The sequence below is a fragment of the Anastrepha obliqua genome, chromosome 6, assembly GCF_027943255.1.
Source record: "Anastrepha obliqua isolate idAnaObli1 chromosome 6, idAnaObli1_1.0, whole genome shotgun sequence".
Lineage (NCBI taxonomy): Eukaryota > Metazoa > Arthropoda > Insecta > Diptera > Tephritidae > Anastrepha > Anastrepha obliqua.
Genome location: NC_072897.1, coordinates 52,403,925 through 52,412,561, shown reverse-complemented (window position 1 = coordinate 52,412,561; position 8,637 = coordinate 52,403,925). Strand labels below are relative to the sequence as shown.

Sequence of the window (8,637 nt, the reverse complement as noted above, 5' to 3'; positions counted from 1 at the left end):
TGCAATGGACTCAATTAATGTCTGAGTGCTGCACTTGCTAGTTGTCCCGACAAAAAAAAAAAAAAAGGGATGTCATAAATTTCGAAAAAATACTTGGTATGTACTGGGAACCAAAATCCGATACATTCCGCTACGTGCTCAAATTTGTTCGGCTTAAGCGCAATGTATTCGCGGACAGGGTCGCCCCTACAAAGAGAGAAGTATTGCAAGTGCTCATGTCAGTTTTCGATCCGCTGGGACTAGTAGCTTGCTTAACTTCATATCTAAAGATTCTTATTCAAGATATCTGGCGAAGTGGAATAGACTGGGATCAACCGTTAAATTATGAACTTTCCCACAATACGCTGCACAATCGAAAGCAAAATTGCATTCGACTGTAAATTCGGTATACAACGAAAATTTCGATAGGCATGCTCCGCTCATAATACTAAATTGACATTCGATTTTCGATCTTCGACAACCAGCGAATATCGAAGATCGAGTCCAACTCATAATAGGGGCCAGTGTTTTTAAAAACTTTTCTTTTTCCGAATACTCATTTATGACTGAAGTTATTTCTCCATCGTGATCCTCGCTCTCTGGTTTAGACACCAAATCTTCTACTTCCGTGGAACATTCACTCACTACCCTGCCAATATTAACAAAATCCTATTCTGAGGAGGAAGAAAGAATCCGTAATCTCGCTGGCTTTTATTTATAGATTTATCAAACGAATCACTTATTTCCATATCCATGTATCCTATTATTTAAAAAGGTAAAAATTACCAAAAAAAAAAAACATTCCCACAACCTTTTTAGTTATACTTACTGGCAGAAATCTGTTGCCAGAATGAAAAAAGGGCACGTGTTACACAACTTGTAAAATAAGCACTCACTATACTACTGAGAAAACATACATTGCGTGTACCGGTCTGAACGAGAAAAATCACGCGCCAACATAGGAAGTTTTTCTTCAAATAAACGTCTCTATAATTCCTCCAATTCAATGTTCCAAAAGATATTCAGCCCTGTCATAGAGTTCGTCGTGGAAAACCTTCGATATTTTCATATTTCGACAACAGCTCACTTCAATGTAAACAAAACAATTTAGCAAGTTTTTTGACAAGTTAGTTGAATTTTCAAATTAAATTGTATTCGTTGACATGTGCGGTTGTGTTGATGGAGGAGGAAAGTAAGAGAAGCAAACGGAGTCTCAAAATTGAGCGAATAATATTGTGGGATGCAAGCAACTCTCTCGATATGGACGAATCAATGTAAATGCTTGCATTTTTGTTAAAGAAAAAGTTTACTTAAATACGGTTTAAAATAGCCTTATCAAAAATTACCGGTTAAATAAAGCTGCCTTTATATACGTTTTGTCTTTATTGAAGGCAGCGCTCAGCAAGATCATCATCCATGACCTCAGTTCTCCGGCTATCGTCTTTTTTACGGTTTCTTGCAGAAGGAGGCTATCAGCACGGAGTTGGCAAATATTTCGAAGTGCCAATGGGGCAGTCGGCATTTAGCTATGTGCTAAAAGACGTATTGACGCCACTACAAACACGATTGTGTGCCAAGGGGGAAGTCTTAATAGCAGTGCCAATGAAAAACGGCAAAGCAAGATGGAGTTCTATCAAATATATAGATGTCTTGCATCATTTTGTGTGTGGATGAGACGCACTTAAAAATTATTTCCCCAATAAAGAAAAATTCCTCTACTACAACCGGAAGGGCTACTACAGTATCAATGACATGATTGTAAGTATTGCTAATAAGTTATACTATAAATTTCTAATTAATTTACTTTCAGATATTTGACAATACCATAAAATGAGAATCTGCTACTTGAACGCGCAATATTCCGGGAGCAACCACCAACCTCATATATGGAATGTGAGCTATGGGAGATCCTTTTTTGAGAGGAAATATCTAGAAGGGGAACGAAATACTTGGATACTAGGTATGTCTGCACAATTTGAGTAATTTCCGTTACATAATTCAAAGTGTTATATTTGTTGCTCAGGATACGTTGGATACGCCTTGGAACTTTGGCTGATAACACGTTTTCGTCCAAATTTTAACACAAAACTTTTGTGGTCTTCAATAAAATATATTTATTATTTTTTTTTATAGACAACGCTTCTAGACTCTTATTTTCTACTTCTAACATTTGTTGCTGTTGCTTTTGATTTTGGGCCGCATTCAAGCACTCCATGTTTCTATGGTGGCTGCGCATTTCTTCCAGCTCGGCTGCTCTCAGGTCGCACATATTTTCAAGTGCCGAACACATTCGCTGCCTAGTCGAAGCGAGATTGTCTAGCTTCATATCTCGCTGAGCAAAATGCTGAGGCTCCAGCTGCTTTTTAATAACATCTGCAGCAGTTGTATCGACTCGCTTTTGGGCTGTTGGTGCACGTCTCGTGAAAAAATGACTGGAGTTACCCGACAGCATGGATACGTTCGGATCGGGTCCGCTATTCTCTGTTTCGGCAGCAGCTAGGTGCCTCTTCCTTTGAGCATTTGGAGAACCCCTGAGCAACCCTTGTTTATAGTTTAGTTAATATAGGACTTACATTTTACAGCTTTTTATTTGTTCCCTTTTAAATTCTCTCTTTATTACTCGTTCTAATTTTTGTCCGTTAGTCTAACGTTTGTACAAAACTGTAAGATTTGACGTTACGAGTCTTGTTTTTGTTGTAGCAGTAACTTTGCCCTGTCAGTGTAGTGTAATCAACGGTCGTCTTCGTCTAGCTCATCTAACGGTAGGCCCAGGAAACTTGCTGTTTCGATAGGCTGGGTCCAGAGGGAGAGGGGTGTTAGATGAGTGGGTTTGATGGGGCATATGAAAAGGAGGTTAGTGTCCTGCGGGGTGTCTTCACATGCCGGACATATGTTTAGTATATCGGAGTCGATTCTGGATAAGTAGGAGTTTAACCTGATACAGTATCAAGAACGTAATTGTGCCAAGGTTACGCGGGATTCTCGGGGAAGCTGGAGCTCTTCGTCGGCGATGGGTGGTGGTTGGACTCCGATTACGGCATTCGGGCGTCGGGAGCTTAACACATTGTGTGCGGGACACATAAAAATACGTTTTTCGCAAACTGTGGGTAGAGCGCGGGTCACGTAGTTATACGTTTTTATAGATGGGTGGTAGAATAAGGGAAATAAAGATATACGGGTTATTAATGTTTGTTGTTACCCTTTCTCATACCTAGTATTACGATGTACAAACATATACAAATCAAAATAATAACGGTAAATTGTGTTTAACAGTAAACATCATACGAGCAAATTTAAAAGCAATTAATTTCAAAACAACTCTTATTTCAGTTTTAGTTAAGTGGCGTAATTCACAGTATACAGAAAGTAGCTTTATTTATTACTAGCAAACCCGGCCCGCTTCGCTGGGCAAAGACATGGTGGGTCCACGTTTTGGCATATATTTCGAGACCCTAGTCATCAATAGGTATGAAAATTACCCCACATTAAAGCACTTATCGACAGCTTTCATTTGATGCCCATATTGCACATCCACAACCAAAGGTTACCCGGGCCCACGTTTTGACCTATATCTCGAGACCCCAGTCACGGAGCGGCATGAAAAATACTCTGTACTAAAGCATTCACCAACAGCTTTCAATTGATATCCATATTGTACAAACATATTCTAGGGTCCACGTGTTGGTCTCTATCTCGGGACCCTAGTCACGGAGCGGCATGAAAAATACTCTGAACTAAAGCATTCACCAACAGCTTCCATTTGATACCCATATTGTACAAACACATTCTAGGGTCCACGTGTTGGTCTCTATCTCGGGACCCTAGTCACGGAGCCGCATGAAAAATACTCTGAACTAAAGCATTCACCAACAGCTTCCATTTGATACCCATATTGTATATACACATCCGAAGGTTACCCGGGCCCACATTTTGACCTATATCTCGAGACCTCAGTCACGGAGCGGCATGAGAAATACTCTGTACTAAAGCATTCACCAACAGCTTCCAATTGATATCCATATTGTACAAACACATTCTAGGGTCCACGTGTTGGTCTCTATCTCGGGACCCTAGTCACGGAGCGGCATGAAAAATACTCTGAACTAAAGTATTCACCAACAGCTTTCATTTGATACCCATATTGTATATACACATCCGAAGGTTACCCGGGTCCACGTTTTGACCTATATCTCGGGACCCTAGTCACGGAGCGGCATGAAAAATACTCTGAACTAAAGCATTCACCAACAGCTTCCATTTGATACCCATATTGTACATACACATCCGAAGGTTACCCGGGCCCACGTTTTGACCTATATCTCGAGACCCCAGTCTCGGAGCGGCATGAAAAATACTCTGTACTAAAGCATTCACCAACGGCTTCAATTTGATATTCATATTGTACAAACACATTCTAGGCTCCACGTTTTGGTCTCTATCTCGAGACCCTAGTCATGGAGCGGCATGAAAAATACTCTGAACTAAAGCATTCACCAACAGCTTTCATTTGATACCCATATTGTATATACACATCCGAAGGTTACCCGGGTCCACGTTTTGACCATTTTCCCGGCAGTTATTCGAATTTTTCTCACCTTTAAAACCTTCCCTAGACCTCCACGAATAATTCAAGACCAAGATAAGATAAATCCGTTCAGCCATTCTCGAGTTATAAGCGAACATAGGGACAGATTTTCACATTTATATATATAGATAATAACGATAGAGAATATATTCTAAGATAAGAAAATAAAAGTTAAAAAAAGAAATCAGAGCCTTTTTAAATTTATACTGATTTTTAATAACAATAAAATTCGCGCACATTTTTCAATAAATTACCCGCTCCAGCCGTAATGCACTGGCACAAAACGCCCGACCACAATGTGTTAAGAAGGTGATGAGAGTCTCCCGATGAATGTCGTTGATGGTCTGTCTATGCACTGTCCGATCCAGTAGCTGTCTGTCTGTTTTATCTTGGATCTCTTCCTTGTAGTTGAGGAAGTGCCTCCTGACATGCCTGGGAGCTGGCTCAGGCTCAAGCACATGTCTGCATGGGTGAGGTCTGCGGTAACACCCTAGCAGGAACTTACTGAGCAGTTTGTTATGCTCCTTCACAGGCAACATATTGGCTTCGTCGTGTAGGTGTTGTATTGGGGACATCATGAGACATTCTGTCGCGGTCCGTATGGCGGTGTTTTGGCACGTCTGTAGCTTCGATCACTGCGAATCACTAGTTCCAGGCGACCAGACAGGCGCAGCATAATTTAGAACCGGTCGTCCTATTGCCTTGAAAGTCGACAGCAAAATTTTCTAGTCTTTGCCCCAATTGCTGCCGGCAAGCGACTTGAGGACCTTGTTGCGATTCTGTACTTTAGTTGCAATAGCGGTTGTATGCGCTGAGAAGGAGAGCAAGCTGTCAAAGGTAACTCCCAATATTCTGGGGTTGTTCACCGTCGGAATTGGTGTGTCATCGACTTGCACCTTGAGTTGCAGCTTTATCTCTTTTGTCCAGGGGGTCGTCGTGGATTTAGTAGGGAAAGTTGTAAGTTCCTCGCAGTGAAGAAGCTAGAAAGGCAGGCGAGGTAGTCGTTTACCTTCGAGCAAAGGCCATCAATGTCATTGCCCGACGCCATTCTCGTACAGTCGTCGGCGTAGAAGACCAGGGAGACTCCCTCTGGTGGTTGGGGGAGTCTCGAGATGTAGAAGTTAAAATGCAAGGGTGAAAGGACACCACCCTGCGGAATTGCTTGATTTATTTTCCTCTGTTTGGATGTTTGGTCTCGCAATATCACCGACGAATGACGACCACTCAGGAAGTTCGCGGTCCACCCCTTCAGCCCTGGCGGGAGTGTCGACTGTAAAATGTCATCGATTAGCGTGGCGTGGCTGACTGTATCGAAAGCTTAAAAGTGGTGCACTGTTATATGTCGGTTTGTGCGGCCGTCTGGTGGCACTACGTTTAATCTGTCGGCCGAAGGATGCAGAATAAATTGCCGGCTGAAGTAACTCGCGCATCTCTTCGGATCCGACGAAGTACACCCGTTGAAGGTTATATCCTGCTTGTTTTTCTTCGTCGGGTTCGACAGGGACCTTACGGTGGATCAGAGCTTGTTCACACCAGAGGGGAAGTTGCAGGACTTCAGATGCTCTTCCCATTTGTTCCGCTTATGTTGGGTTACCAGTTGTCGGATCTCCGAATTGAGATCCTTTATCTGAGGATCCCCGGGATCAGCCTGGCGTAGGAGATCACGCTCGTTCGCCAGAACAGCTGCTTCAGCTGGGAGATTGGGACGTATGTCTCGTATCCTTCCAGCGGGTATGAAGCGAGCCGCGGTGGCTGTGATTACCTCGCGCAATGCGCGTTGGCCTTGCGCGCACATCGGTGGGAGGGGGGGAGAGCGGCGAAGATGTCTTTATATATATGACCGGTGATCCTCGGAAACAAAGTCGGCAGGTTTTTCGATCGAGATGATAATGGGCAAGTGGTCTGATGCAAGCAATAGCATAGGTCGCCAGGTTATGCTATTTATCAGACCTGCGCTAGCAATTGTGATGTCAGACGGGCTGCTGTAATTGCCCACTATCCTGGTGGGGGCGTCGTCGTTTACAGTGCTGAATGTCGAGAGAACGTCCATGAGAAATTTCAAAAAAGCAAAAAAATGTGATATTTCTATTATAAAAATACAAAATTATTAAAATTTGGGATAAATAATAAACCAAAAAATAAATACCCATACCGCCTGTATCTCAATTACGACTTGATAAAACTCGACTGTACCAGGGTCCATGCCTCGCTACCCACCTTATATAGATCCGACATATATTATTGAGGCCGAATTAAAACCACGCCCTCGTTTTATATGTTAACACAAATTTCCCTCCATTGCTATAAACTATAACTCTCATTATCTAGGAGTGTGTTTGTTTCCAAAAATTAACAACCAGACCGAATTAGATTTTACCTAAAATTTACTACTGACACCAGTATGTGTGTCTGTCTGGTTCACCCTCGATCGAAAATAGGTGATTCTTATTTTCGGCGGCAGTTTCGGAATCATTTTTAATGCACACAATTTCTTCAGCCATGCAATTGCCGGCAAATTGACATTCTGTAGTTTCTGGAAAATTAGACGACCCTATAGGTTTCGGTTTTCTTTGAGCAACGAAGTAGGAACTGCTTGCGGAGTGTTTCACTTTGCTTCTTAACCGGGAGCATGGTAGTCTCGTTATGGAGGAGTTCCAGGGAAGACATCAGGAAGTATCTCGTGGCTGTTCTGATGCGAGTATTCAATGCTTAATTAAGTAAATAAAGATAAACTTGGTGTGTAAGAGAATCAGAAAATCTTTTGTACCATAAGACGCCAGCCAGACAGATTCGTGCGAATTAAAGGAATCATAGCCACGGAAGCGTGATGTATCGAATAAATCGGCTAAAATTTAGTATAATGTATATCGCTTTGGAAAAAACGGTAAAAAGGGGGTGATAGAGGGGTGTATCCCCATCTTAAAACTGAAAACAGAATTTGCCGGAGGCTTATAGTTTTTAAGTAATTTAATGCTAAAGTTCTATAATTTAGCGAAAAGTTGGTGTTGCCATACACCTGAAATGAAAACGAAGTTCGCACGCAGGGATGTTCAGTGGAAGGTTCATTGTAAAACTGCAGTATTTTTTGCTGTAATTTAAAGTTGAGAAATAATTTTGAAAATAAAAACATACAACTCATTTAAACTTAAAAACAATGATATTAAGCGTATCGCAAAAAATAATAAAGTAATTAAAATTAAATTAAATTAATTAACACAGTATTTTTGCGTGGAACTCCTTATCGCGTAGGCGGCCTTCGGCCGCGCTTCAAAAAAATAACCCTCATCAGTCCAACTCCGGCTACGCAATCCACAGTATTTTTGCGTAGAACTCCTTTTCGCGTGGGCGGCCTTCGGCCGCTCTTCAAAAAAATAACCCTCATCAGTCCAACTCCGGCTACGCAATGCACAGTAGTTTTGCGTAAAACTCCTTTCCGTGTTAAAACCATGAACCCAAAATTAAAACGTCATATGCGTGTATGTAGTAAGTAGGCACAATAACCCCCATTTCCATCATTAATACTTAACTCAAGTATTTAATTTTTGTTTTCATTTGCAGGCATCCGGCAACACCATACTGTTGTAATTCCAATCTTCTTCTTGTTCGCGCTTAAAATTGGAATGTGATTGCATAGGCAAATGAATTTGCATTTAATTTTAATAGATATAATTAGAATATTAGCATAAAAATCGGTAAAAACACGCGTGGGAGTGTATATTTGGTGAATTTTAGTGAAATGTTAAAAATATAGAGTGTAATGTGGCAAATTATAGTGAAGTTCCCGAGGGCATTTTGAATGTAAACAATTAAAAAATTATTATTTCCCGAATAATTTAAAGTTAAAAAGAGTGTTCCTTAACACCTCACTAACATCTCCACCAAGTTTCATTAAAAAAAACATTATAGTTTGCCAGAAATTCCAAAATATACAATGTTCTAAATTGCAGCCTTAATTTTATTTAATTTTAATTACTTTATTATTTTTTGTGATACGCTTAATATCATTGTTTTTAAGTTTAAATGAGTTGTATGTTTTTATTTTCAAAATTATTTCTCAACTCTAAATTACAGAA

The 8,637-nt window shown here is 40.8% G+C and overlaps 1 long non-coding RNA gene across 2 annotated transcripts; it reads left to right on the top strand.

Moving 5' to 3' along the window:
• The first annotated feature begins 1,291 nt into the window (after positions 1-1,291).
• On the top strand, positions 1,292-8,340 carry LOC129250014 (uncharacterized). 2 transcript variants are annotated; one of them, XR_008582788.1, is made up of 3 exons: positions 1,292-1,737; positions 1,790-1,939; positions 8,123-8,340. It is a non-coding gene; the product is annotated as an uncharacterized LOC129250014 (long non-coding RNA). The 2 variants fall into 2 exon arrangements; XR_008582789.1 differs by lacking the exon at positions 8,123-8,340 and adding an exon at positions 2,003-2,089.
• Positions 8,341-8,637: the final 297 nt, after the last annotated feature.